The 27,700-nt window shown below is 48.8% G+C and overlaps 1 long non-coding RNA gene across 2 annotated transcripts in view; it reads right to left on the reverse strand.

The window, feature by feature from the left end:
• LOC135319757 (uncharacterized) overlaps positions 1-26,813 on the reverse strand; it is a 32,814-nt gene extending 6,001 nt beyond the window's left edge. Inside the window, exons 1-3 of one of the 2 annotated variants that reach the window (XR_010378614.1) lie at positions 25,827-26,813; positions 21,357-21,471; positions 20,192-20,375 (exon numbers count right to left, since the gene is read on the reverse strand). This is a non-coding gene — a long non-coding RNA (uncharacterized LOC135319757). Of the gene's footprint in view, positions 1-20,191; positions 20,376-21,356; positions 21,472-25,826 lie in introns of those variants that run through there. The other variant, XR_010378613.1, reaches the window with a different exon arrangement.
• Between the last annotated feature and the right edge of the window lie 887 nt (positions 26,814-27,700).

Consider the following 27,700-nt stretch of genomic DNA (forward strand, 5'->3'; position numbering starts at 1 on the left):
ACACTGCACACTAGAAATTGACACATTGTAGACGGACTAGACGTCAATAAAAAAAAAAAAAAAGTGAACCCTAACATGAACCAGGGACGCTGGGTGGTACTGATGTGTCAGCGCTGGTCCTCACTTGTAACAAATGTACCGCCTGGTGGGGGAGGTGTAGGCGGGGAGGCTGTGCTTGGGTGGGAAATCTTCATATTTTCCTTGAAATTTTCCTGTGAACTTAAAGTTTCTCTTAAAAATAAAGTCTTGAAAAAGAGTCCCAAGAGTGGTTGGTGAGGTCCTGCATGACCCGGCCCCAGCTCACCTGCCCTCCTTCATCTGGGGTGCCCCCAGCCCCTTCCTCCCCGGGCACAGTCACTGGACTTAATTTATCCTACGGATGCAAAGCACAACTCGGCTTCCAGGAAAGGGGTCTGGTTTCCAGAAGCCTTTAAGCTCCTACTCGAGCACACAGACTTGACTGGCGCTGCTGACAGACTTGGAGAAGACGGTGAGGTTTGTGGAGAGAGCCTGTATCTGGCCGCTTCGGGAAGACGCACGTGGGTCACGGGCAGGGAGCTGGTGGCAGCTGACCGCGCACCGGGGACGCGCTCCGAGGAGCCTGGACGCTGCGAGCAATCCATCACCCCCGGCGGCGAGGCCTGGATGCTGATTCAGAAGCGAGCCTGGGGGGATGAGAGATGCTCCCGGCCTTCGTCTTGGCGCCGTCTTCTCTCCGGACGCCAGGGCAGGGGCGCGTCACCCCCGCAGGTGACACGGAGGCTGCTCCTGGCCCAGAGCTGGAGTAGAAACAGCTGGAAGGAGCGCACGGGTGGGGCCGCTCCCCGCCTCGCCCTCTGTCCCCGTGATGGGAAGTTCAGCGCGAGGAGCAGGAAGTGCCAAGCTGGTCACACGGGGCCGGAAAGAAGCCTTTGGACGACACCTGTCAGGGGACCCGGTTGTAACCCGGGAGCGCTGCGCCGGGGGCGGGGAGGGGCTCGGCAGGGTCCTGGGGGACCCCTGAGCCTCCACCCCGCCGTCCGGCCCGGGGCGCGGGGCTGACCGGCGGGAGAGGACCTGGGCCCTGGGCACGGACAGCCTCACCCGCCCGGCTTTTGGCTCCTGGTGCCCCTGCCAAGGCCAACGGCACAAGGCGTCTTCGGGTGCAGGCACACTGACGACTTGGCATCGGCTGGTCTCTGTCTGGAACGTCCCCCCTCAGAAGCCCAGGCTCGAGTCTTGGCTTCCTTTGCATCTCGTTTTCAGGAGTCAGCGTCTCAGAGCATCCAGCCAGCGGCATCACCCCTGTAATCTCCCTCTGCTCTGCGGGGCACGTTTCCTTGGCACTTACCGTTGTCGCATCCGAATTACCCGCCCCGACACACACACACACACACACACACACACACACACACACACACACACACCCTCCTTGGCCTCACACTGTCTTCACAGTTATCCTTAGTGAATATCTGTTATCAGTCTGGCATGGAACCTTCCAAAATTTACGAACGTGTGAAAATGCCTGTGTAAAGCATATATAAGAACATGTGTGCCCATATGAGACACAAGCACTTGTGCCAAGTTATATGGTTTGAGTCTGTGCTTCTTAATATCATAGGTGGTATCAGTCTGTGGGTTCACTGACAATGCGTGTCTTCATCACTTAATACCGATGGCGTGAGTGTATGGAGACCAGCTTCGCTGTTTGGAACTTCTGGGAGGATTACTACAGAGCCGCTAAGATTAATGACTTAGTTGGTGGATATTTGATTGTTTCTAAAATTTCTCTCTAATCCCCAACGAGCATCTTTTTGTGAAAGTGTCTTGTGCGTGTTTCCTTAGACACCACTTACTGAGCATTTATTAGGTGCCAGGGGCAACTATGTTTTTACATATAATTTGTCATTTAATTTTCAAACCACCCGGTGAGGACATGGAGACGTGGAATTCAGATCCAGGCCGTGGTTTCCAAGGAAGGGTGCTACCCTACCCTCGGGACGTCCCTGTTTATGACTGAGAAGGTCACAGGGCAGCACAATTTTTTTTTTTTTTAGGTGTTTTTTTTTTTTTGGAGGTTGGGGTAAGTATGTTTATTTATTTATTCTTGGAGGAGGCACTGGGGACGGAACCCAGGACCTCGTGCGTGCTAAACCACGCTCTCCCACTGAGCTCTGCCCTCCCCCATCACAATTTCCTTTTTATCTTCAAGTTTTCCGAATTTTCTATACCGTGCACCTATGATTTTGCATCTATAAACAACACACACATCTACGGTGATGTGTGTGTGTGTAAGAACCTCTAAATCAACCGTGGTTAGAAGGACTGGGTGCAAGCCAGTTCAGAGGACAGAAGACAGAAGTGCCTCCAAGGAGCCGTCACCTAATTCTTAAAGCTCACACACTTTATCATCATTTTACCCCTTCTCAGGTGCTTGGAAAAGCCCTAATCAGCCTACTGTGCAGGCAAGCGAGTCTGGGGGAAAAAAAATTTCCATTTTTCTGAGACTTTTCTTTGCCTCTTTTTCGGCTCCTGCCATTGCCTCTAGATCTGAGAGACATTTTAATGACCCGTGACATGGTCTGTAAATGCAGACTTGCCTTTCTGTCAAATGTGGATCAGAAGGAGGATGAATTCAGAGTCATCATTTATTAACCAATGATAAGTCTAGACACAGATTTCCTTGTTTGAATTTCAGGTTGACATACCGGCAGTTAAACACCATGCTTCACCCGGAACAAATAAACATTCCACTTCTGACACAATTATGATGTACGCTTCAATTTATCCACTTATGTAACCTCTTTTTACCAAGAGCACACTCTGCCAGAGAGCGGCACAGACTACAGTTGGATTTTTATTTCTGCAAATGGTGCAGACATCCAAGCTCTGTGTCCTTAAATGCCTTATTTTATATTTCTGCTCCCCCTGCCGGGGTGGGGCTGACGCTGAACAGATCACGTCTCCCCTCACCAGGAATCCGGGGATTTCTACCCTCTCCAGGCCCTGCCTGTGTCTGGGCTGAAGACATCTCAACCATGTGGGTGCGTTTCTATCTCATCCCATCCAAAGAGAAAGCCAAGCCTGATTCCTGGAGCTGAAATATGAGCCCCATGTATTTGTCTGGGTCCAACTGAAAACAGATTTGCATTTGAGAGCAAGGGCACCTTTCTGGTTCTAGGGGAATATGTGAGTCTCTCAAATGCCTGCAGGTCTCTCGAGGGCCAGGCCTCTTCGCTTGTCTGTAAATTAGCATCGGACCCTGCACTTGCCAGGAGAGATAGTGAATTGTCTCAGTTGGCAAGAAAACACGGTGAACCCTCTGGAACATCACCTTCCTCTCACTCCAAGTTCAGTTACAGAAACTTCAGGGTGGTCAGATAACTCCTTCCCCAGCGGGTCCCGGCGACTGCCAGCCTTCACACGGCAAGATGCCATTCAAGTTGGGATGGTATTTTGTCTTCTGAATCCCTTAATCTGATCCTACCTCTCTAATTAAAGGTTCCCCCAAACTTCTGAAGATTATCCCTTGAGTTGAGGAAGATGCATTTTTAATTTCCTCCTGCAAATGAGACAGGGGTTTGCTTTTCTGGAAATATCAGATAAGGGAAAATCGCACAGCTCTGGGGCTGAGTTGCTCCCCTTGGCCGCGCCGATGTGAGAGGAACGGTATTTGAAAGACAAGAACTCAGTGGGCTTTGTGAATCTTAAAGAGAATTACAGCCACGTCTTGGAGCTTGGATGGGGAGGAGGGCGGAGAGCTCGTGAGGAAACCCTGTTGCCGGTGGGGCCACTGGTCACTCCCTCTGGAGACGTGCTGGAAGGGAGTCTTGAGTCTTCGGTACCTCAACCAACTCTACCAAACCCATCAGCAGGTGAGCGCTGGGACCTGTTCCCTCTGATCACACGCCGGACACTGAGGGACCACAACAAACAGATGCGGCGGCACGCTGCCCTCCAGACACTCACAGTCTAATTGGGGAAATGATGGGTCAGAGGTTAGGATGCCTCCAACCGTGAATAACACACCGCCCACCAGACAGAGCAACCGGCAGGTAAGCACACGTCACAGTTCAGACTTAGAGTGTCTGGGACGCTCACCCTACACTCAGATACCCTCTTGCTACATCCATCAGTCCCCGCAGACCTTTCATTCCAGATAAGCGGTTGTCAGAATCACTGCACATTAAAATGAGGTGAGAATCTTCGAAACACAGCCGTCCGGGCTCCACCCCAAACCCATCTCCGGTGGTGGAGAAGAGAAATCAGTATTTTTTTTTAATTAATAGAGAACTTGAGAGCAGTTTTGAGCTTCCAGAGGAACTGCAAAAAAGGCAGAGAGTTCTCATACAGCATCCCCAGCGCTACGCAGCTCACCTGCTGCTAACATCCTGCGTGAGCTTGGTGCATCTGTTACAGTGGGTGAGCTGACGCTGAGACAGTGCCGTTACCTCAAGTCCACGGCTTCCATCAGAGTTCACTGCTTGTGCTGTCAAGCTCTGCGGGGTTGCGCACACACGTCACATCCCACGCCCACCACTGCAGCATCGCTTGGTCCCCCCGCCCTCCCGTGAGTCCCCAGGAAACCACTGGCCTGTTTATGATCTCCGTGGCTTTGCCTTTTCCTAAACATTGTTCAGCTGGGACCACGCAGTAGGCAGCTGCGGTTGGAATCGGCATGGTTCAGACGGTTGCCAGGTAATTCTACTGTGCAGCAGCACTGAGAACCACCAGATGATAGCATGTGAGACCTGCCTGCTAATTTATCTGGAAGAATCTTCAAGAGAATCCAATACAGATGAGAAAATACGTCCTGGGAGGGACGTAACTTGGCCAAGATCACGTGGGAGGTTCAGGAATCTTCTAAGTGCATCTCATCATCTTTCTGAGACAAACTGTCCAATCCACCTGCAAGGGTTATCTTCCTCAAGGTGCTAAAATTCACGAATTTAACCGACATTTGTTGAGGATCAGTTCTGGGCCACGGCATCCCGGGTGCCATGGACGCAGCTGTAAACCCGAGACACCTGCTGAGCTGAGAGGCTTCTGATAAGGGGATACAGGCAAGTCAGCAGCTACTCATCCTCAGCAGGGCGAGGATGGCGACAGTCAGCACCTACGTACCTGCCCACTGTTCCAAGCACTTCATAGGGGCAGCTCACTGAATCCTCACAAGAGCCCCTTGAGGTAGGTTTCATTATGGCCCCATTTTACAGATGAGGAACTAAGGCACAGAATGGCAAAGTGCTTCACCGAAGGTCACATTAAAAAAAAAAAACAGATGGAAAGCCAAGATTCAGTCCCACCAGAGACGGCTCCACACGCTAAGCCATCTACCCCGAGCGCACCGAGCCTCCTGTGCTCTGCAGTCTCTCGCGCTTTCGTTAGTGTGGACATGGGGCTCTGAATGGCCCCTCCTCATTGAACAACCCCGTGACAGCTTGATTCTGGAGGTCATTGTGGAAGCAGGACACATTCTACCATGCGTTTTATCTGAAAGCTGACTGCTTTCACTGGCAAATATTCAAATACCCTGGAACAAACCCTCTTCCTTACCACAAAGGGTTTGGACATCTTCACGTCCACACATCTCTCTTAAGAATGATCTCACTTCTGGCAGCTTGTCTGCTGCTCTGTGTGTGTTGTTCCGGAGCAGCTTTCCATCCGTGGAGGGAAATGGCTCGCCTAACTAGGTCATCCCTTGTTAGCACTTACGAGTTTCAAAGCTAAAGCCCACCTGTATGTTAATGCGTGCCAAGCAGCACCTAGAAAAATAGTCACTTAATGAAAACGGTATTTTTCCTTTGGCTCTGATGAATAATGTGAGGTGTTGGGCGAAAACATCGCTCAGTAGGAGCAATGGTATGCCGAGCACCCATAAAAATGATCGGGACCTGAGCGATTTGGAGCAGGGTCTGGAAGTGCCCCTGGTCCCAGACAATTAAAACTAAGACAGTGTCACATATACCGGGAGCAGGTGCATTAAAGAGACTGCTGGGCGTAACTTAAGAGCGATGCCGGCATCCGACGTACCCATGATTCCTCTCCCCACGGCCACTCAGGTGAAACCCCAGGGTTGAGTCTCGTTGGTCCGCCTTGGGTCACGTGACTACCCCAGGCCCACTCGTTCTGGGCAGGGCCAGAGGATGCGCTGATTGGCAGAACTTTGGCCTCACGGCCACGAGGTCAGGGGCCCTTTCTAACACCCAACAAAGACTCAAAGTAGAGAAGAGGCGGCTTCCTGGGAAGTCAGTGTCCCCTTGCTGGTGGGGTGGGGGCATGGGTGCTGATCTCACAGAGACATCACCCGCTGTCCCACCTTCTGGACCTGGCTAACCCTTGGCTTGTCAAATCAGGTTCCCTCTGGATGCAGGCGCCTTCCTTTTCCTTGTGGAACTCTGCTCAGTGTCTTGTCCAAGCGTCCCAGGGCAACAACGGGGAGAAGGGCATCGAGGGCGCAGTTCAAATAAAATAGGAGCCCCGATGGCACAGGGGCGAGCGTGAGCCACGCCGTGAACAGGAGAAAAAGCCTGACGCTGAGACAGCCTCCCGCACACCACGAGCAGGTGCGTTGAAGAGACCGCAGGGAACTCAGGGGCTGGCGTCGGGCTGGTAGCTGGGCAGAACGACGCATCAGGCTGGCACAGAGGGCCACTGGCTCCGGAAGCCGAGTTCACGTATAAGGATCTCCTTTGAGATGCTCGTTGTACTTGGGCCCCTGAGAGCGCCCCGCTGAGCTAGAAGCTTGGCACTGCCAGCGCGGCTGGTTCTGTTGCCTGTAACAGCGTCCTTTCTGGGTGATGGGGATGGTGAACACAAAATTGCTACCGTTTACGGGGTGCTTGTTAAATTCCAGGAACGGCGCCTACCGCTTTGCACTGGCCACTCAGCTTAGCTATGACCATGGCTATTACTGTCGTCCCAAATTTACCGATGAGGGAATGAAGCCCGTGTCTCAGGCCGGCGTCTGTGTTCTTAGCCGCTACCCCCCCTTCCTCAGCCTCACAGTGAGCGCCTGTTGCTGGTCGATCCTGATTTCTGACTCTGCTTGACTGTGACACAATTCATGCAAGTAGATATTAAAGGAGAGAAAAAAATAACTCTGAGAGGTGAAACTTCGAAGGCCAAGTGAAAACCTTTCCTGCCAAGAAGACAACCCAGTTCTTGCCGCAGGGTCTTGGTAGATTCACAAGGGGAAAAAAAAGAGAGAGAGAGAGAGAGAGAAATGCAGAAGATCTTTTAAAGCCAAAAAAACCCCCAAAAAACAACTCTCCCCTGTTAGGGGTACAGAGTCGCTGCGTGGGGTCGCTTGCCTGGCTCCGGCTATGTCTCACCTTTGTGTAAGTATGTAATTTTATAATTTTTCTTCTAAAGATTATGAAGACTGTGGTTATCCTTCTTGAGTTTTTAAAAATCCTGCCATTAAGATTGAAGACAGCTTGAGGGGAGGGTACAGCTCAGTGACAGAGTGTCTGCTTAGCGTGCATGGGGTCCTGGGTTCCATCCCCAGCACCTCCATTAAATAAGTAAATAAATAAATTAACCTAATTACCCACCCCCTACCCCCCAAGATTTAAGACAGCTTACCTATTTTGGGGTCCTGAGCATCTAACATTGTGAGTATTCACCTGTCCGGTTCTCAGGTACCAGAATATGAGATTCATTTAGTTTAAATGCTGATACAATATAGATTCTGGGGCAGACGTATTCCCTCTTCACCTACTATTTTGTAACATGACTCTCATCCAGGGTCACCAGTGGAGAGAACAAAGTCAGAGGTGACTCTAGGAAAGCTCTCCAGAGCCAGAAGAAAAGAACCAGAATCAAACCTGTCTGTCCCCAAGCTTCTCTGCTGCCTCACAGGACACCGAAAACACACTTCCTTTCTTGACAGCAGTCACGCCACGTGGCTTATGAAATGCCACATAAGGACCCCGGTGCCTCCCTGTAACTTTTATCTCTGGGGTAACATCAGAGGCAGCAGCAAGCCAGTGACAGGCTCAGACAATCAAAGGCAAGATGACCCATGACGCACTGGTGGCTTGACTAGATCCAGGTATATGTTTCACTTACGGGGCTTGTAATATTTCTATCCACTTTTTTTTTTTCTTTTCTCAAGTTTTCCTCCCCCTCCCCTTGATACACGCGTGTTACTCTGGAGGCAGAGATGCCGTTGCTTCGTGGGGAGAGAAGGAGACATTCACAAATGGAACAAGACATGCTTTTTTAAGGTGGTGCCTTTTCCGGACCAGAGCATCCGCTCTCAGGAAGCGCCCGTTCTGGGGAGGCACGTGGGTGTGCAGGCAGGCGTGTTTCCTCGTGCACGCTCTCGGGCGTTCCAATGAATGGAAAGTTAAAAAGAAACGGCCAGGCGAGTCAGCCCCGATGGTTCCAGGGGTCCGACACCCGTCAGCTTTGACGGATTCCTGGACCCCTTGCGGCTCAGCAGCTAAGCGGTCACGTTGCATCCTGCCTGAGCTGCTAAGAGCTGTACGCTTTTCTTCAGGCACGAGATTATGAAACAAGCCGTGAAATGCATGCTTTTGTTGCTATGGTAATTTATATTTCCGCCGTTCTCATAACCTCATCAAACGCAGGCAATCAGAAGCAACATGGTACCTCTACGTAATTTAACTCTAAACCCTTCATAATGATGCACGGTGCCATCTGAAACATTACCCGAGGAAATTAAAAGCAAATACACGTCAGTCATCTCAAGCCCGAACGCCGCAAATATTTGAGGTGGACGCAGAAGCACTTCAAGAAAGCTCTAATGATGGGAAGAGATATTTCAAATAAATGGCGCACAACAGTGATACGTTGTAAAAGGAACACCTCTGAGCCATTTTTTCCCCTGTCTTCAAAAGGGGTGGGGGGGGAGGAAATACTGCTTTCAAATGACGAAGACACATAACATCAGGTGATTTTTCTACTGGCTTCAGTAACGTGTTAATAATAGTTGGCCACTGGACCATGAGTGTGAGCTCTTGCATGAACATCGGTATTTAAAAGGTATGGTTGCTACAGACTGAACTTGTGTCCAAAGCATGTACAAGGGGGTAAACTGTGACAGTTCTCAATAGACGATCAAAGCCTGTGTCTTCTGCGCACACACACGCGCGCACACACACTCATACGCACAATCAGCGTGAGAGCACGTTACTGGGAGAGGATGTCAGTTTCGCTCGTCGGTTTCTGGCTTGTTGCTGGTTTGTCGTTGTCCTGGGGGCTGATGAACTAGGCTGTGTGCTGTCCCCGCTGCTGCGGGTCCCAGAAAGCTGTGCTTATGTGATCGTCAGAACTCAGATGCTTCTAAAATACAGTCAGGTCGGTATGTGCGGCTGGAATGGATCTCAGAGTCCGGACAGACCCTCAGCATCATCATCCCAGAAACACGTTAATTCCTTTATCCCAGACAACGAGGCACAGGGATTGGAGCGGAGGGTCGTGCCCTGGGTGTGTTTGCAGCACTGCCGGGGGCACGTCCACGTCCCACCTCCCCTCCTGCACTGAAATGTGCTTTCCTCCAGTTTGATGGGGCGGTGAGATCGCTTCAGTGTCAACCCTCGGGGGAATGTGAGTTGGCTGTCGGTCCTGAATGACAGACGGCCGAGCCGGCAGCCCAGGGCAGGAGGATGCACGTGGAAGGGGAGGGGATGCTGCAGAGTGAGAGGAGAGGCCGGGCCAATCCTGCATCCTTCATCCACTGCGCACCTTCTGCGGACAGGGCACTGCTTCTGGAGTGGACGCTGCCCTCCAGCTCTGAGCCCCGGTCCTCTTAACACGGCTCTGATGCCATTAACGTGCCTTCCCCTCTCCCATACGGCACAGCTTACGAGCTGACTCCAGCCCCCGCTCAAGACTCAGCTCCCTCCTTGCCTAAGGCTTGTCATTCCCTTAGCAACTCTTATTGGCCAGGTGACATCGCCTAAGTTGGCTCACACAGAATGCAGCCAAGATTCACCGAGTGTGGCTGGGCGAGTTTCTGGGCACATCTATGTATCTGTACACACAGGTGTGATAGAGAAAAAAAATAAACGTATGGTTCTGCCGTTAGAAGCCCTCTTGCAAGGACCAGAGGAATTAGGGTGGTTACAGAAGCAGAGCAGAGGGGCGGGAAGAACCTTGATCAGTCATGACCTTGTTTAGCTGCTGGATCAAAGATCTCAGTAATCTTCCCCAGATCTCCATCTCGCATGTGAGAGGAAGCAATTTCCTTCCTGTTTAAGTGAGTCTGAGTCAGGGTTTCCAACTGCCTACGGCTGGGAGCAGGCCAACCGTTCTAGCGAGGAGCTTTTAGGTGACAGAACAGATCCGACCTACTTCACAGTTCTGACCGTAACATCAGGAGCGCCGGGGAAGCCACCCTCGGAAAGGTGTGATCCTGGTGGCTTCATCTGGCCCCACTCGACGGGGCCGGGAGCGGAGCTCCCCGGTGACTGTGGAAGGGGGCGCCCTGCCACCACCGGTCACTCCTGATGCTTTTCTGAAGGTGGCGCCTCTGACCCATGCTCTGTGCATAAGGGCCTGGGGTTCCTTCCAGGAATGGTAGCAGCTCCTTGGAATCAACCTCAGGTTAAAACAAATTTGGATTTTACGATCTTCTTTCAAAAAATACTGGAGGGGGATTTCTAGCTTCAGCTCCAGCACGTCAAGCACTTGGTGGTCGGTCTTGTACTTAGAACAAGGCACGCCTGGGAAAAACTGGGAGGCGGTGACTTTTCTTAGATCCAGCAGAGCACTGGGGTTCCAGGCAAACCATCATCCTGAACTCCAGATATTCATAATAACTAAGTGCATCAATGGAAGAAGAGACAAATCGCCCGAGCAAAAGAGTCCAGGCAATCTTTGCCGACACTACACCCTCGAGGAGGCGGAGTCTCCACTTCTTACGCAGCAACAGCCTTGCAGAGACAAGGTGTGGTAGTGAAGACGGGGCAGAGCTGAACGGACGGAGCCGTCCCACCTTGCATCAGATGAGATCAGGGTCCCCACGCTCCGCTCAGCACAACAGGGCCGTGAAACAGTCACACAGTCATCTATAAAATATAAACATGCGTTCTGAGCGCTGGACTGCATGGTCCGAGATTCCCGCCTGCTGCAGGCACGTTGTTCGTGGCATTACTGGGGCCCCTGCTTTGTCAGCTGCATTCAGCGGCTGACCTACGATTTCTGCGCACTGGCGTCGGCTCATTTCTGCGCAGAAGGCGCAGTGCCTCACACGCAGCTGTGTGCGCAGGGCAGCCCCCTCAGAACATCAGGGCGAAAAGCTGGTGCTGTGTGGTTCAGGGTCCGAGGGGACGTAGGTGACACGCATAGCATGGGATGAGCCGGGAGAACTTAATAGACTCGCTTGAACAGTGTCGTGCGGGGAAACGCGGGGGATTAGTAACAGGTGGGACAGGGCCACCTCTGGCACGCAGAGGGGAGGGACGGGAGCAGAGTGACGGGCAGGGCTGTGCTGAGAGGCCACCGGGCAGGACCCGGGACTCCAGGAAAGGAAGCAGCCCGTCTCAGCAGTAGTGCGGTGGAGGGGGGGGGGGCTTGCTGGGGAAATTCGTACTTTGCCTTTGCCCTTCTCCCTCCCTCTGACCCCCTGCCGGTGCATGTTATTGTCAGATACCAGCCGAGATCCCAGGGCAAGAAAGCTCTTTGATGTGCAGGAAACAGAGAGGAGAAGGTGGAGAATGCTGCCTACCAGATATCCATTCTCTCTTTCTCCTTTAGAATCAAAAACTCAGTCATACGCAAGGTTACACTATGCCCGACCTCTCTTGTAATTAAATGTGCCCCAATTTTAAGTGCTGAATAGTAGAAATGTTACGTGTGAGGGTTCTGAAAATGCTCCCTAAATGGAGCTGATGCAAGTGAGAGGTGAAACCCATCTGGTTCTCCTGCCTCTCACCTTTTCTTGCTGTCTAGAATGTGGATGTGATGACTGGAGCACTAGCAGCCATTTGGGGTCATGAGGTAAACTTGACTTTGTCAGTGTACCAGAAAGACAGAAGACAATGGAGGCACCCCATCGTTCTTTTTGATCTGGGATTTTTTTCCTTCTTCTGATCACAGTGAAACATTTTTTTCTAACTGAACAACTATTAGGGGAAAAAATGTTGTTGAAACTTCTTGATTTATCATTTTAGGTGGAAGACCTAAAGGTGCACAGTAAAAAGAGATAAGCAAACAAGAAAATAAACTGTTTTGCACACAGAGAAGCTACGGATTTGGGAACTGGGAACAGTAGTGAGAAAGAGTACAACAATAAGTTACCGGGAAATAGAGAGGGGTGAGGCAGCTGGTGGAAATGGTGGCCGATGATACATCTCTGGGGGGAGGGGTCGTGGAAATTGGTAGGTATGTTTAATATCTAACTTTCAGTTTATTTATTCATTCACGAGTTCAGCTGATACTTGTGAAGGCTCTTTGGTGCCTGGCGCTTAATCAACCTTGGGGCTACAGAGGTAAAGAAAACCAGGTCTCCTAGGAGCAGGGTGGATAAAACAGATGGTGGTTGCAAAGATTTACAGCGAGGATGGGCCCTGGGCAGGACAGACGCAGAGTGTGTGCTAGGGAACAGTGGTGCGGGGGTCGCAGAGAAGGGTCCTCCCTAAAGACATCACGTCCATGCTGAGACAGGAAGAAAGAGAAGGCGCCACGGGCGGGAAGCCCCAGGCATGTTTCTAGAAGGTGATGGAGAGACAGGGCTGTCCCGGGACGAGGCCGCTCTTGCAGGGAATGGAACCCGCGCGTCCAAAATGCTTCATTGGTTCTTGTTTGTAGAGAGAGAAAAAAACAATCAAATATCTACGAAACAGCTTAATTTCTTTTCTTGGCTTGGATATAAAAATCCTACTGAGGAAGGTGAGCCTCTGAGCCATGGTTGAGGGGGGGTGGGGCCGGATCTGCAGAGAAAGAACTTGAGCCACCTCCGCGTCCCTGGTCGTTGTGCACTGACCTGGGTCACGACCCTGTCCTGGCGGGAACTCCCCAAAGCGCGGGGAGACCAGAGAACTGGATGGAAACGACCTTTTATTTTCCTGAGCTCCGTGTAACTGAGATGAAACATCTGAATGTGGCAGCCGGTAACCGGGACTGTTTCCTAATCGCCTCTCAGAAGCCCCCGCAGCCGAGACCCCCAGACGGTCACTGTCACGGGGGCTGCGGGGTACCGCCTGCTCAGTGCCCCCACCCAGGGCCAGTGGGGCCGCCCAAGAGGGGAGGGGAGGGGAGGGGAGGGCAGCTTCCAGCCCGACTCCTTTTCTGGCAAATGAGCTCACTTTTCTTCTTGAGCAACTAATCTGTACGGGAGGATGAGCGTGGGGTGGAAATGCATGTAATGACTGTGGGTTAGAGAGAAGGCAATGGGGGGAGGTTGTAGCTCAGAGATGAAGCACCTACTTGGGATGCACAAGGAGCTGGGTTCAATCCCCAGTGCCTCCATTAAAAAAAAAGAAAGAAAGAAAGAAACCTAATAAATACGAAAGCCAAGTCCTCCCCGCCAAAAAAGAACGAAGGCAACAATTTGTAGCAACATGGATGGACCTGGAGATCATCATTCTAAGTGAAGCAAGCCAGAAAGAGAAAGAAAAATACCATATGATATCACTTATGTGTGGAATCAAAAAAAAAAAAAAAAGACACAAATGAACTCATTTACAAAACAGAGACAGACTCACAGACCTTAAAAACAAACTTATGGTTACATGGTGGGTGAGGTGGGAAGGGATAAATTGGGAGTTCAGGATTTGCAGATACTAACAGCTACATATAAAATATGTATAAAACAAGGTTCTACTGTGCAGCACAGGGAACTCTATTCAATATCTTGTAATAACCTATAATGAAAAAGAACATGAAGACAAATATATGCATGTGCACATGTGACTGAACTGCTACGCTGTGCACCAGAGACTGACGCAACATTGTAAACTGACTAGACTTCAATTAAAAAAAGAAGGCAATAAATGAACTGTACTTCAATTAAACGAACAAACGATAAAAGAGGGCAAGACCAGAGCCTTGGCTCTTCGCCTGGGGGTCTCAGGTCACTCACAGACGCCAGCTGGCCAAGGGGGCCTCGGCTCGGCCGGATGGAGTTCCTTGGACAGCGGCACCCCCTCGGGGGCTGCAGACACCAGCTCCCAGCAGGGGGCACCCGCTCTGGGATTCTGTTTAGACTCTTTTCCAAGCCGGGGGGGCTTTCTCAGAGTCCTATGAGTAACACATGTAACTGGGCGATTTTAACTGAGAGAGAACTTAACAGAACTTAACAGAACTTAACAGAGAGAACTTAACACCCCCAGTCTGAGCTGCGTGGGGGTGAAGGGAGAAGGGGCGGGGGCCGCTCTCCAGGCCAATCTTCCTGCCCTCGCCCCACCGTGTCGTGTGTGGCTCCCCAGCGACAGAGACGCCCCCCTTCATATTCAGGGGCTTCCGTGTAAATCGTCTCCTCCTTCTGCATCGCCCCACCCTCCGCTGAAAGACAAAAGCAAAATGCTGTCTGAGAGACCCTCCCTGACCCTGCAAAGTGAGATTGGGTTGTCAGCACCCCAACCTCCTCACTCCCATGCCTGTCTCCGTTTTTGGTGATGTCAGCCCCCTGCATTGCCCTCTCCATCCCAGAACATTCCCCACCAGATGCACATAACACAGATCAACTCCCCTTCTCGCCTCCTGTGGCCCACGTCCACCTGCCACACCTTCTGCACTTAACCCACGTCCGTTTGTTGAGTGACTAAGTGACAGTGCAGGTGAAGCATTATTTGAATCAGAGGTCTCTGAGGCTGGCGGTTCTGGAGAGGGCTGACCGATTCGTTTTGTTTGCTTGTTTTGTCTTCCCTCTGGCTTCAGTCCACATGGTGATGTCTGAAACCGAATGTGCTGCTAGCAATTGAGAGCTTTCACCGTCAGTACGCACAGAGTTTTGCTGAGAAAAGTCAATCTCCCTTCCAAGTTCCGGATACTTCCAAATTCTGTGCTCAATTCCATCTCCCTTGGATGGCTTGCCCGGGAGAGATGCTCGGTCAGATTGTAAAATTGCTAATACAGGATCCAAGCTTTCTTTGCTTGCACTGAAGGCTCCCTTGAACGACCAAGAAATGGAACAGAACATGCTCTAGGCAAGTCCTCAGGGCAGCCAGTTTGCAACCTGCCCAGAGGCTGCCCTGGAGAGACGGCTGCAGGGGGCGGGGTTTACCAGCTGGCTCCCCTCCACTTTGTGTGTGTGTGTGTGTGTGTGTGTGTGTGTGTGTGTGTATTTTAACTCTGATACCTCACGAGTCCCTTATCTTCTTGACGCTGCAGAGACTCCAGGGCCTGGCAGTGACCCTGTGCTGGATTTGCCAGAGCTGCATCTGAACGCCCCTCATCTGATGTGACCTCCGGCCGCTCTGTGCAGGAGACTTCCAAAATATTTTTTTTTTAAACAAAGCTGGAGATTTCCAACATTGTAAACTGACTATACTTCATTTTTTTTTAATGTGAAAAAAAAAAGAAATTCCACTCCTAAGAAACTTTTCTAGAAAAGAACCCAACAGGCATGCACCCCAGACTAATTATATTCCTGTTGTATCAGTGCTCAGGATGCATCTGGTTTGAACTGAACCAACACTTGATGAAGTGGGATACCGGTTAGAGTAACTGAATGTGGTCATTGTAAATCGTTGCAGAAATAAAGGCGGTTTTGAGACCTCTAATTTTCTGGCTGGCGGGTGAAGCGAAAGTCATTTTCTTATGGAATTTCGGAGCCCAGTTTTCTAGAGAAATGCATTCATATTCATCCTGGAGTTCAGAGACCAGTCCGGATTTATTGTATCTTCCAGGAACCAGTTTATCCCCCAGCGGCTCATACAGAGAAATGTGTCTTAATCCTGGTCGTGCAACTGGCACTCAGTATTTTAATTTATTTTCTCCACGAATGGAAAATAAAGTTGTGAGTTTATTATGTTGCATGCTCCCTAATGGAAATTCTTTGAAACTTTTTTTTTTTTTTGCTAGCATGAACATAGTTAGGTGGGTGGATAAATTACACTAACCAACAACTCTGTTTTGAAATCCTTAGACATCGTGTGTACCTGGCTGAGGTTTTAGCCGATGCAAAATGGAGCTATTAAATCAAGACTCGGGGGTTCCCTGTCGGGCCAGCGGAAGACTCAAGGGCCATTTGCTGCTTTTGAAGCTTCTTCCTGTGAGCCTTGTCTCCAAGGTCACCTCTCTTCTGAAATCTGGATGGAGGCTGAGAGCAAACTGGACAGCGGTTTTGACAGCAGGGCTGGTGAAAAACACATTCACACAGCACAGCCGGAACTCTGACCCACAGAGTCAAAGGCGGATGGAAAACCCCGAACCTCAGGACCAGTCAGCATGATGCGGAGTTACATGCCCAGAGCTCTGTGGCTCTATTTTTTCCCTCTTATATAAAGTAAGCAGACGATCACAAGAATATCCCGCAAGATGTGAATGTGGGCAAGAGCCTTCACTCCCGTGTCCATGAGCAGGAGCAGGCAACAACAGGGCAGCAGGCTTGGGACTGGCTGGTAGGAACAGTGTCAGTGGGCTCGGGGCATAGGGGCCACCCCTGGTTGTCTGGTCCCTGGCCCCGTGGTGATCAAGGCAGGCGGGCGGCGGCTCAGAGTCTGAGAGCTCAGTGGAGGAGGGGGTGGGGGGTGGGCTCTGCATTAGCTGGTTTACAAATGAAAGATGGGCAGTCCTTTGCTATCCTAGAAATTAGCTAACCCTGAGAGCGGGGAGTCTCCTTAATCAGCAAGACTCCAGATGTCAATTCAACAGAAAACAGAAATTTTTTTTCACCAAGTTTCATTAATTTCTGGTGTACAGCATAGTGGTTCATTTATATATATTATATATATATTATATATGTATATATTTTTCCACATTCTTTTTCATTATAGGTCACTACAAGGTATTGAATAGAGTTCCCTGTGCTGTACATTAGGACATTGCTGTTTATCTATTCTGTATACAGTAGTGTGTGTCTGCAAATCCTGAACTCCCAGTTTATCCCTCCCCACCCCTTCACACATGCCCCCCTCCCCCGTAACCGTAAGTTTGGAAAACAGAAATTTTAAAAGTGCGTGCTGATACACACGGTCCCCTCGCCCTGCAGCCTCAGGAGAGAGGTGGTGAGGACTCCCCGATCGTGCATCCTGTGACCGCACGAGACAAGCTCACAATTTCACATCCTTGAAATTCAGGGCACAGAGATACGTGGGATGGGGAAACGTGACCCTCTAAGAGGATCTGAGCTTCTTCACCTGCTAGACCGGCCGACTGCATTACCCTGGGGTGGGGGGAAGACGGTTGTTCGCACACGTTAGATGCTGAGTCTCGACCTGGTCACAGTGTGAGGAAATGCGTTATTTTTCTCTGTCCAGAGGTTCATTGGTTGAGTCAAGAGAAAGCCCTCAAGGAAATTAGGGACACAAATCCCTAGGCTGGTCCCTAGACGGGAATTCAGTGGACTTCTCTTAAATAAAAATAGAATAAATCTAAACCTGCATACAGGTTGCCCTAAAGGTTGCAATTTCTCCTCTTCAGTCCCGACGTGAATAAGACAACCTCGTGCGCGTTTCTGGTACCGATGTCAGCGCTCTCTCTGGGTGATGTAGTCATGCCACGCCCTTCTTCTGTGACACACGGGGAAGGTGGTCTCCCTTTCGCGACCACCGTGACGGACACGTTGCACGACGCTGGTCAAACAATGTTTGTGCTGATGGGATAGTGTTGGCCCTGACGATCTGGGTATGATTAGCTTGAGGGAACGAATCTTCCAAAAATGGCCTCGATGTGCTCTCCCCAGAATGTGGATTTTGGAATGGAGTGGTCTTTGGTGATTGTCTCAGTCACAGAATGTGCCAGAAGCTGGGCTGCGGGAATTCCGAGTAAGCATCGACAGGGCAGTGTTGCCTCGGCTTGGTCGCCCTGGGACGCTCACACGTGGAACCCAGCCCACGTGGGAAGGCCCAGGGAGGTCCGAGGGGGTGGCCTCGTCAGCCTCGGATGTGACGTGGGCCATCTGAGACTCCATCCCGGGTCTCAGATGGCCTGGCTGGTGCCAAGCAGAGCAGAGACCAGCACGTCCCTTCTAACCCAGACCAGGGGGAGTAGCCCCGGGAAAGTGCACATTGTTCTAAGCCTCTATTATTTTCAAATAAAACGTCTGTAATATTTAAGAACCCTATTAACATCTGGGCAATTATATTTTCTAGTCAGTTGACCTCAACTGTCCTCCTCGCCCCGAAATAAGATAGATAAATTCAAAAGAGAGAGGTAGTCCTGATTTTTCAACAATATGTGAAATTGTGCACAGTACATATTGCCATGGGAAGCGGTATTTCTTTAACAAATAAATACTAAAGAGTAGACTTTTCTATTTGTTATTTCTATGTGTATATATGTATGTATGCATATGCATGTGAATGTACGTATACATACATGTATGCATAATTATATATGCATGCATACATGTATGCACACATTCATATATATACATATATGTCTGTATATATAGGTGTGTATATATACATATATATATAAAATCATTTTCTTTTTTCAGGTTTATCCATGTATCCTTTCATTCTATGATCAGGACAAAAAAAACCAAAAAATTTTAATTGTGTTACAGTGTATTCTTGTATTTGATAGTAGTTTCAGAACCTGAATGGTGTAAATTTCCTCTTATCATAAGCAAAAGAAAAAAAAATAGAATCCTTCAAAGTCTATGGATTTGTCTCCCTTTCCACTGAAAGATTGTAAAAAAAAATGATAATAATACAAAGGGAGCCCAAGAGTAGATGCAGGAAAAAAATATCATAATTATAATGAGCTTATCACTTACATCTCTTACAAGTGCCTGTTTTAAAAAGAGCAAAGACTCGCATCCGCAGGAGGAATTCTCCATTCACTCTGAAATGACTGTGCTTAGCTTGCTCCGTAATTCTTTTCATCTTTGTCAGCTAAATGAGTAATAGAATCTCCTTAAAGACGAACCAGAGAGAAGTAAAAAAAATCACCGTCATTATTAACTCAGAATCAACACATCTTCCTTCTGCGGTAGTTTAACCCACTGAATATGTCTCTTATAATGTATTTCTCAAAAGCAAGACTGCCTTCTTTTTTTCATTCCTAAAATGACCTTTTACACACTTTGCCCTTTAATCAAGTTGTGGGGGCTTGCCATCCAGCATCCATTATGGAAACACACTAGTTAAAGTTAATGCACCGCCTTTGATTACAGTGCATATAAAATATGAATGCCTTCTTTAGAACGGACTTTCTTTGTTCAGAAATGTCTGCTTCAACAGGGACATAGACAAGCGAATCTCTACAGCTGAAGTTTTATACTGTGGAAGCCAGTGCCGTCTTTCCGTCCGACTAGGAAGGATAAAATTTTGGAACAAAAATCTTCCAAAGGTTGACCAAACCACGATACAGTCTGCATGCTTGAAAGCAGAACCAATGCATTCCTTGTCAAGACTTGTCGGGAGTGATGCCACCGCTTCACAGCACCCTTCCCAGCGTGTTTCACTTAATACAGGGAACAGCAAATGAAACTCAGGTGGACAGAGGCTTGGGGGCTTGGGGAACTCAGGCCGGGGATTCCGCCGGCCAGGTCTAGTCGCCGTGTAGGTGTTTAGTGCAAGGTGGTCAGACACCCAGGAGCTCTTCTGCTCGCTCACGGTCACTGAAGCTCATCACGGTGCCGGTTCTGAGTCATCAGAAAGGTCCAAAATGCTACTTCAGTTTTGTAGGCTCTCTCATAACTCTTAGTTTTTTTCTTGTTCAGCTTAATAAACTCAGCTGATTCTTGCAACCCAGTTGCCCATCAACCCCAAAGCCCGTCCTCTTAACAACTGTCATGTCACTTTCTGTGAACTGGTCACTGAGCTTGTTTTCCCATCAGCTGCAGCATCGGAGTCTCAAAGCCTCCCTCGCAGAGACCAGCGGCCCTGAGGTAAGTATTTCTGTGTGTGGTGCACACTCTATTTCTCAGTAAGGTTAGGAGGGGAGAGATAAAGGACTCAAACACGTAGAAGAAAATGCCAAAAGCTTACCCTGAAATATTTCGATTATCTGAAACGGTGGTAATTTTAATTCCTTGCAAGGCTGTCTCTCACTCTGCTGTTACATGAGTTACATTTTTGGTGTCCGTAATCCTCAGCAACCTAAACAGTTGATCTTGGTCCTTGCTCGTTCTGAGTTCCAAGGCTCACTGGTGTTCCTCTGGACACAGGTGGAATTACTTGCTGTTCCTCTGTGGCAGTGCTCTGATCTGTCGATTTTCTTGCTAGATGTCCACCGTTAACTCGGACCATGGTAATATGCAAAGCCATTAAATGTTGGTCTTTTCCTGAGACTGCTTCATGGCTTCTGCTTTGCTGGGGGAGAGTTACAGTTTGCTCAGTAGCAGAAATGTTCTGCATTGCCATCGCCTCTTAACCATCCAATGAGATCTTCAGCATCAACAAACGTTCTGTCAACTGAGCAACTCATTTTCCAATCGGCTGTAGCAATGGAGTCCTCAAGTCTGCGCTAACTGACAGCCTCACAGGAAATATTGCTAGATGTGTGGATATTTCCCCAACGAGAAGGGGGCAAAAAAAGAGAACCTGCATATAGTAACTTGCAGGCATGTGAATGAAAAATTCAATAGCCTACTTGTAATACTTACTAACTTACTTAAACCGAATTAAAATCAGGCATTGCAGAGGATCTTAGAAACATTGTTTTCCTTCTTTTATTTCCTAAAGCAATGTGTTCAAAATTTTCATATATACATGTGACAGCACCATCTTTGTTAGCCTAGAATCTCCTTTCTCACCCAGCTTTCCACCTTTTCAGTTACCTGAAATGAAGCACGTCTGGAATGTGCATTTGATGTTTCAGCTGGAAGTTTCATCCCGAGTGATCAGCGCCCGTGTGTTTAACCTCAGGACGCTTATGTTGCTCCCTTGCCCAGTGGGTGTGCAGAATGACCGCCCAGTAACGTCCGGGTCACTTTGTTAAGCAGTATTTACAACAGCATTTAATGCTCATGATTCTAGAGTCATATGCCAGGAATTAGCTGAATCTCTCCATCATCCTCCTCTTCTTGGCTTTTTTCATCTTCTTAAATATTAACTTTTTCCCTCCTCTAGCCTCTTATTTCTTCTTTAATTAATCATGTCAAGTGAGCTCTCAAGTATCTAAGCATATATCTATGCGCATATATCTATATATATGGTTATAAATTAAGTCAATACAAGAGTGCCCTCTAATATGAAAGGAGTAAGTCTCTCTCTGACTGTGAAGTGAAGATAGATTAACAGCTATCACATGCCAAGGAAACTTTTGGACAAAATCGTAAGGTTTAATTTTACCTGATCAATGAACGCATCGCTGTCAGTCAAGAGTCTCCCAGGCCAACTGGCTGAAACCATCATCTGGAGAAATGTGCACATTCTTGGGTCCCACCTGAAGTCCAGTGAAGTGAATCTGAATCACACACAAACGTACACTTTAAACGAGCTTCTCAGACACCCTGGCTGCCCGGCCCGAGCTGTGAGCCACTGACCAAGGTTATGATGGAGTGTCTCTTCCATACAGAGGGTGGCATTTTTTCTCCCCTGATGATATGAAAGTCAACCTTCTGCCCCATATAAATTATAAATCACAGAAATAAAGCCTAGAACAATTGCTCCAAGGAGGTCTCTCACTATATTATTTATTGTAGTGTGAACAGAAATAATGCCTGAACTTAGCAGCTGAAAACAACAAACATTATCTCACAATTTCTGTGAGTCAGGAGTCCGCGAGTGGTGTTTTCTTGGATGGTTCTGGCTCAAGGAGTCTTAGGAGGTTGCGGTCAGGGTGTCGGACAGGGTTACAGTGATCCAAAATTCAACTTACAGGCAGACTCGCTGGGCCCTGGACAGTTCTCAGTCCTCTACCATTAAAGCTCGTTCACCAGGGTCCTCATGACAGCTGCTTTCCTCCAGAGGCGGTGAGAGGGCACACCTCCCGTTACAGCTGCAGTCTTTTTTGTAACCTAATCTCAGCAGTGCTCTCTCGTCATTTCGGTGCATTCTGTTCAGTGGACCCAAGTCCAGCACACACTGAAGGGGAAGGGACTCATCACACACGGGTGGGGGTGCCAGGGGGTGGGCACCTCTGAGGGCATCTTAGAGGCTGGTACCCTCCCCATACGCCAACTGATGGAAATCCAGGGTAAGGGTGGGTCAAAACAGCCAAGACAGTTTCATCAAAACCAGAAAATTAATTCCTCTAAGCCTTTCCAGGAGCCAGTGTTAGAGTCAGACAAAGGAGCATGCAACTGAGACTTCTAAACCAAACCTTTCATTTCCACCAAAATGACGAGCCCAAAGCGTACCCTTATATATTTATGTGAAAGTCATAATGGGGTTTAAAATATGCAAATATGCCCTATTACCAAAGTTACAGAAGTGAAATTAAGTTGCTTGTAAATATATCTTCGCCGCAGTTTTCCTAGTAAATTTTGTCTGTAATTGCCAACGCTGCTGTCGGTTACAGTTTGGCTAATTCCACAGAGCGCTGTGGTAGACGGACGACTTACTGTTTCTGGCGTCTGTCCCTGCACTCAGCGGAATCGCGTTCTAAATCACACATAATTGTTGGGGATTAGTCTCCGCTGCATTAGTGTGGGTTATCTTTGTCTCCCAAGCTAGACTGAAAACTCCCTGAGAATAAGGAACCGCTCTTCCTCATGGCTGATAGCCTCCCTTCTTGTTTTCGCTGTTTAATGTGACCCAAACTGAAATTGTTAAAAATGATTTTAATGAAATCAATTTGATATGTGTTGCTAAAAATAGACACAAGGGGGAAAAAACTGAGATGACATCACAATCATTTATCTTTGAGAAATAAGAGGCCAACGTGTACGTGAGAGTTTGGGGGATTTTTAGAAAATGCCAACGCCCTGTGCACATTCATTTCCAAGCAAGATGAGTCAGCCCCCAGTCTGCCAGCTCTCCCACTGAGAACTGCTACGTTCCTAGCTAGTAGACATGAGAAGCAACGTCTCTAGAGATACTAGAGAGCTGCCCCAAACTGAAAATGTGAATAAACAAGCACATGAAGAGACCATCCCACCAGGGGAGCACAGCCCTCTACGCTGCTTTGCCTGCCAAGGCTTCTGATAAACCATCAGTCACCTGTCCCTCAGCAACCGTCCCCTCCCCGCCCCTAGTGTAACTGCCTAACATAACGTCAGCCCGTTTTTGGCTCATGCAGCGTCACTGTGCTCTAAGGTGCCAGCTGTACTGCTGTGACGGGGGAGGACAGCTCGCGTGGCCGGCAGGCTCCCGGCTGTGGCGTGTCGGGGGGAGGGGTCGCCATCCGGAGGCGCTCACCGCCGAGCTGCTTCGGCTCCCTCCCAGTGTGGCAGCTGTTTCCAAGAGCAAGTGGTGAGCCACGTGGGGCCTGTTTCATCCCCCCCCCCCACCCCGGGCTCTCTTCCTCCTGAGTCTGCAGGGGGCGCCAGGCTGCTCAGTCCGCAGTGGTCCAGTCTCTGCCCCAAACAACAGCAGAGGCAGAATCTGCCCTGTAAAACCGGAACCTCTGGGCTGGATCCCCCCACCAGTGGCAACGCACATGGCTTTGTCCTCTTTCCTTTGTCCTTCCGGGAGGGGGCCTTGAGGGAGGGGCTTCAAGGGTGGGAGAGAGAAGGGTGAAGAGGAAGAGGAGGGGCTGTAAACCCAAGAAGCGCGAGCATGGGTAGTTCCAGGGCCCGTCTGGGTCAAACGATTGAAATGTACACTTGAAACGAGTGTGCTGTACGCAGATTGTGCCGGGGTCGGTTTGATTTAAATGCATGTGTTATGTTTATACGCTCATGTATTACAGTTGTGCTATGTATAGCGTTTAATACACGGATGCATATGCGTGTACCCACACAGATGTACGTGTAACACAGAACAACCAGGAGTCTGTGAAGTTCTTGTGGGACGGCCTCCCTGAGCACGTGGCCGCACTTCTGGGGCACAGTGTCTGCAGAAGCGATCACGGAGTCTCCCCGAGTTTGCAGCAACGAGACACAGACTCAGAGGAGGGAGTTTCCAGGTCGCACTGGGAGAAGGGCATGCGAGGCGGAAGCTCCTGCTGTGGCCACGCTTGGACGTGGCCACCTGCTGCCGGGGCCCCGGGGAGAGAGGGACGCAGGCCGAGGTTGCGGGGGCTGCTCTGAGGCAGGGAAGCGGAGCGGAGAGCTCGGGTGTCCACAGAGCCGAGGAGAATGAAGGCAGAACCGCAGGGCCGCGAGGGCTGTTAGGACCTAGGGGCCAACAGCACAGAGCAGCGAAGACAGCAGCCTGAGCCATGCTTCTGCCCTCAAGACGGGCACTGAGCTTAAGCGACGGGGCCAGGAGGCAGAAGACGTAAATTAACACTGAAGAAACCCAGGAACTAGCCAGAGCTTTCGGTCGTCTCAAAATGTGGAGAGTCATAAAGTCGGGATACAGGGCTCCGTGAGGAGGAGTAACTCAAACGTACGTCAGAGCCTGTAAAGGGCTCCAGAGATAAAGGCGAAGCAGAAAGATCTCGGCCTCTAACACCATCAATCATGAACAGGAAGAAAAAGTCACGTTCCCCTCCCCTAATCCCCTGCCAGGAGCTGAAACATTAAACGTTCAAAAGCACAGGAGCAACAGAAACCAGCCAGCACAGGCCCCAGGTGGCGCCGAGAGTGAAGACGCTACATACACCGAACATTTTTTAAACCATGATGAACATTCAGTAAAACAGATGATACAATGTTGGACGTTCATCACAGACAAAAGGGTTTGTAAAATACAATCAAAGGAAAATTCTGGAACTAAACCTTGAGAGCAGATTGAATACATGTAACAGCTTTCTGGACACAGCTGAAGAAGAGATTCATGATTTGGAAGACATGCCAGTTGTAAATGTGCAAACTGAAGCATAGAAAGAGAAAAGGGGGGGGAGCAGAATAATTACATAGAATATGGGGGAAAAAAATCTCCAAAGGGTGTGCCTTCAAGGGCCAGAAGGGAAGGAGAAGGAAGATGAAACAGCAGAAGTATTTGGAGCAATACTGCCTGATAGTGCTCAAAAGACCGTGGAATAGAATCTGTACGTTGCAAAGACCATGACTGTTAAACTGGAATTCTCTTCTCAACAAAACTATGGTTACAAAGAGGCAAGACAAATTGACTTACAAAAAAGCAAAAACTGATAGAATTCACTGCTAGCAGACTCACACTAAACTAAACCTAAAAAAAGAAAAATTTCATTTGCTTACCGACGGTAAGAGAAATGAAGAAAGAAAGAAAGAACATAAAATAGAATAAATATGAAGGTAAATCTAAATGAATGTTTACAGTACAAGCCAATACTAATAACCGTGTCTTGCTGGGTTTAATTAAAATGCATGATTACACTGAAGAATGGAAAATTCAATGAAAAGATTCCAGGGTGCTTACATTGTTCACAAGTGGTGGGTGTACAGATTTATATTAGATTCCAAAAAGCCAAATATGCATGTGGTAATCCCTAGGGTGAATTAACTATGGATATAATAATTTAGCAGAGAGAGAAATTAACTCAAAGTGACTTAATTAATGTCTCCATTTCAAGGAACTCCATATACCCTGGTGGATAAAGTGTGCATATGAGGGTAAATTGAAGAAATGTGCTTTTCTCCCTCTAATATAAACACTTAACCTTCTCCTCCTCACCCACTCCCCCGGCCCGGCCCCGCCCCGAGCCAGTACCCTCGGCCCCGAACCAGTACCCCCCACCCCGCCCTGAGCCACGTGTGCACACAGCTGTTCAAATGAAGGGGGACCACTCACCTGAGAACAAGCAGAAGGAATTTGCTCTGAACTTCCTGTACGAAGGGAGTCAGCCACCATCACTTGGACTTGGCGGAGACCCAAAGGGAGACAGATGAGCAGGAAGGGTTTACGGTGGGTAAAGGGGGGCTTCAGGTCTGCCCAGCTGGAGACCACGGCCACAGGGAAGCTGTGGGCAGCGAGGGCCGGGAAGGCTCCTTTAGGTGTCACAAGGATGATGTCCTTAAGGAAGGAGGGCGCAGAGGGGCGAGACCCAGGCAGGAGCTCCAGGCAGAGGGCAACAGAAATGCGTTCTTTGTTCTGGAAACAGAAACAGCCCAGACGGAGTGAGTGTTGACAACCTGACCTAAGGCATCAACAAGCCCACTTAGGAAGCAGGTCTGAAGCACTTAAATTCCAAAACAGTCGACGAATATGGAGAGTTTCCAGCGACGTTCTTGTGTTCATTTCTATTTCTAATCAGCTTCCATTTGGATCAAGAAGAACGCTTCCTGAGGCCGCAGGTGGACCACAGCACATCACAATGCAGTGTCGGCGGTCCTGTGTCTGTTACAATGCCGGGCGTGCTCCCGGGACAACTTCTGCTTGACAGACAGTTGCTCCTGAAAACAACGGAAGCCATCAGAGGTTGGTCTGCGGCAGTTCTGTTTCAGACCATTGGCTTCCTCTGTGTGCATCTGGGGTAGCGGATACATTTTAAAGAAGCCCAGGATGCTTCGGGAATATTACAGAGTTAAGAAGACGCTGCGTCTACTTCCTCACCCCGGTTCCCACCTCTGCTACTGCAATTAGAAGGTTAATGTTCATTTTCATTCTTTAAAAACACAGCTTTCATTTCTTCCAATTCAATACTGGAAATTTCCACTAGGCTGGTACCACAATTCATTTTTTAAACCAAGCTAAGCCTGGCTCTGTCTCCACAGTTTGGTTATTTGGCTTAACGCCTACAGGAAACCAAGCGCCACCGACGTGACAGAATGAGCAGCTGCGGCAAGTCCAGCAAAGATGAATGCAATTACGGGATTTGCTAAGTTTGGTGGAAAGAAAGAGAGTTCAAAGGTGGATGCTCACCTACGGAAAAAAAAAATGTAACATCTACTCATCCTGTATTAGAGGTTTAAAACTAGGCTCAGACATGTGGGGAATTTGAACACTGACTAGATTATCTGATGATATTAAAGACACTATTTTTATTGTACTTAAGAATGATAATGACATATCAGTCATTTTCAAAAAGAGGCATATGTTTTTATCACACATAAGGAAATATCTGTGAAAGATATGTTAAAAAATAAAGGCAACTAACCAAACAAACAAACAACTCAGAAGGGATTTTTCAACCCTTGCAAAAATTTATGAATGCGTTTTCTTTCCAAATTTTGTTTTGTTTGTTTTGTTTTTCCTGGTAGGAGGATGCTGGCCTGACTGCCATGATATTTGGAATTCAGCTCAGTATTTCTACAACCACAGAGACAGGTCACAGTCATTGGGCTTTATTCCTAAACATGTGAACATCTCTGCAGGAATTTGCCAGTCTTTAGACTGGCACGCCATTTTCTTCCAAGTCTGCGATGATGAACGTTTCATAGCTAGTTTGGAATCCCATGTACCACAGAAGCTTCTAAGTGGACTATTTGGCTACAGTGAGAAGCCTTTATTGGGAAAAAAAAGCCTCTGAATGTAATAATTAAATAGACATTAGAGCAAGGTTCTGTGCCATGTGAAATTGTAAACAGCACTGACAATGTGACTTATGCTCAATTATAACACAGTGGCTCATCATGGCTCCAAATTTCATCCCCTTCATTAGCCGAGCTCATCTGTTCCTCTGATCGGAATTGCTTTTATTTCCTCTGCAGTCCTCTGCCCCTGGC

Source organism: Camelus dromedarius, chromosome 31 (assembly GCF_036321535.1).
Source record: "Camelus dromedarius isolate mCamDro1 chromosome 31, mCamDro1.pat, whole genome shotgun sequence".
NCBI classification, from domain to species: domain Eukaryota; kingdom Metazoa; phylum Chordata; class Mammalia; order Artiodactyla; family Camelidae; genus Camelus; species Camelus dromedarius.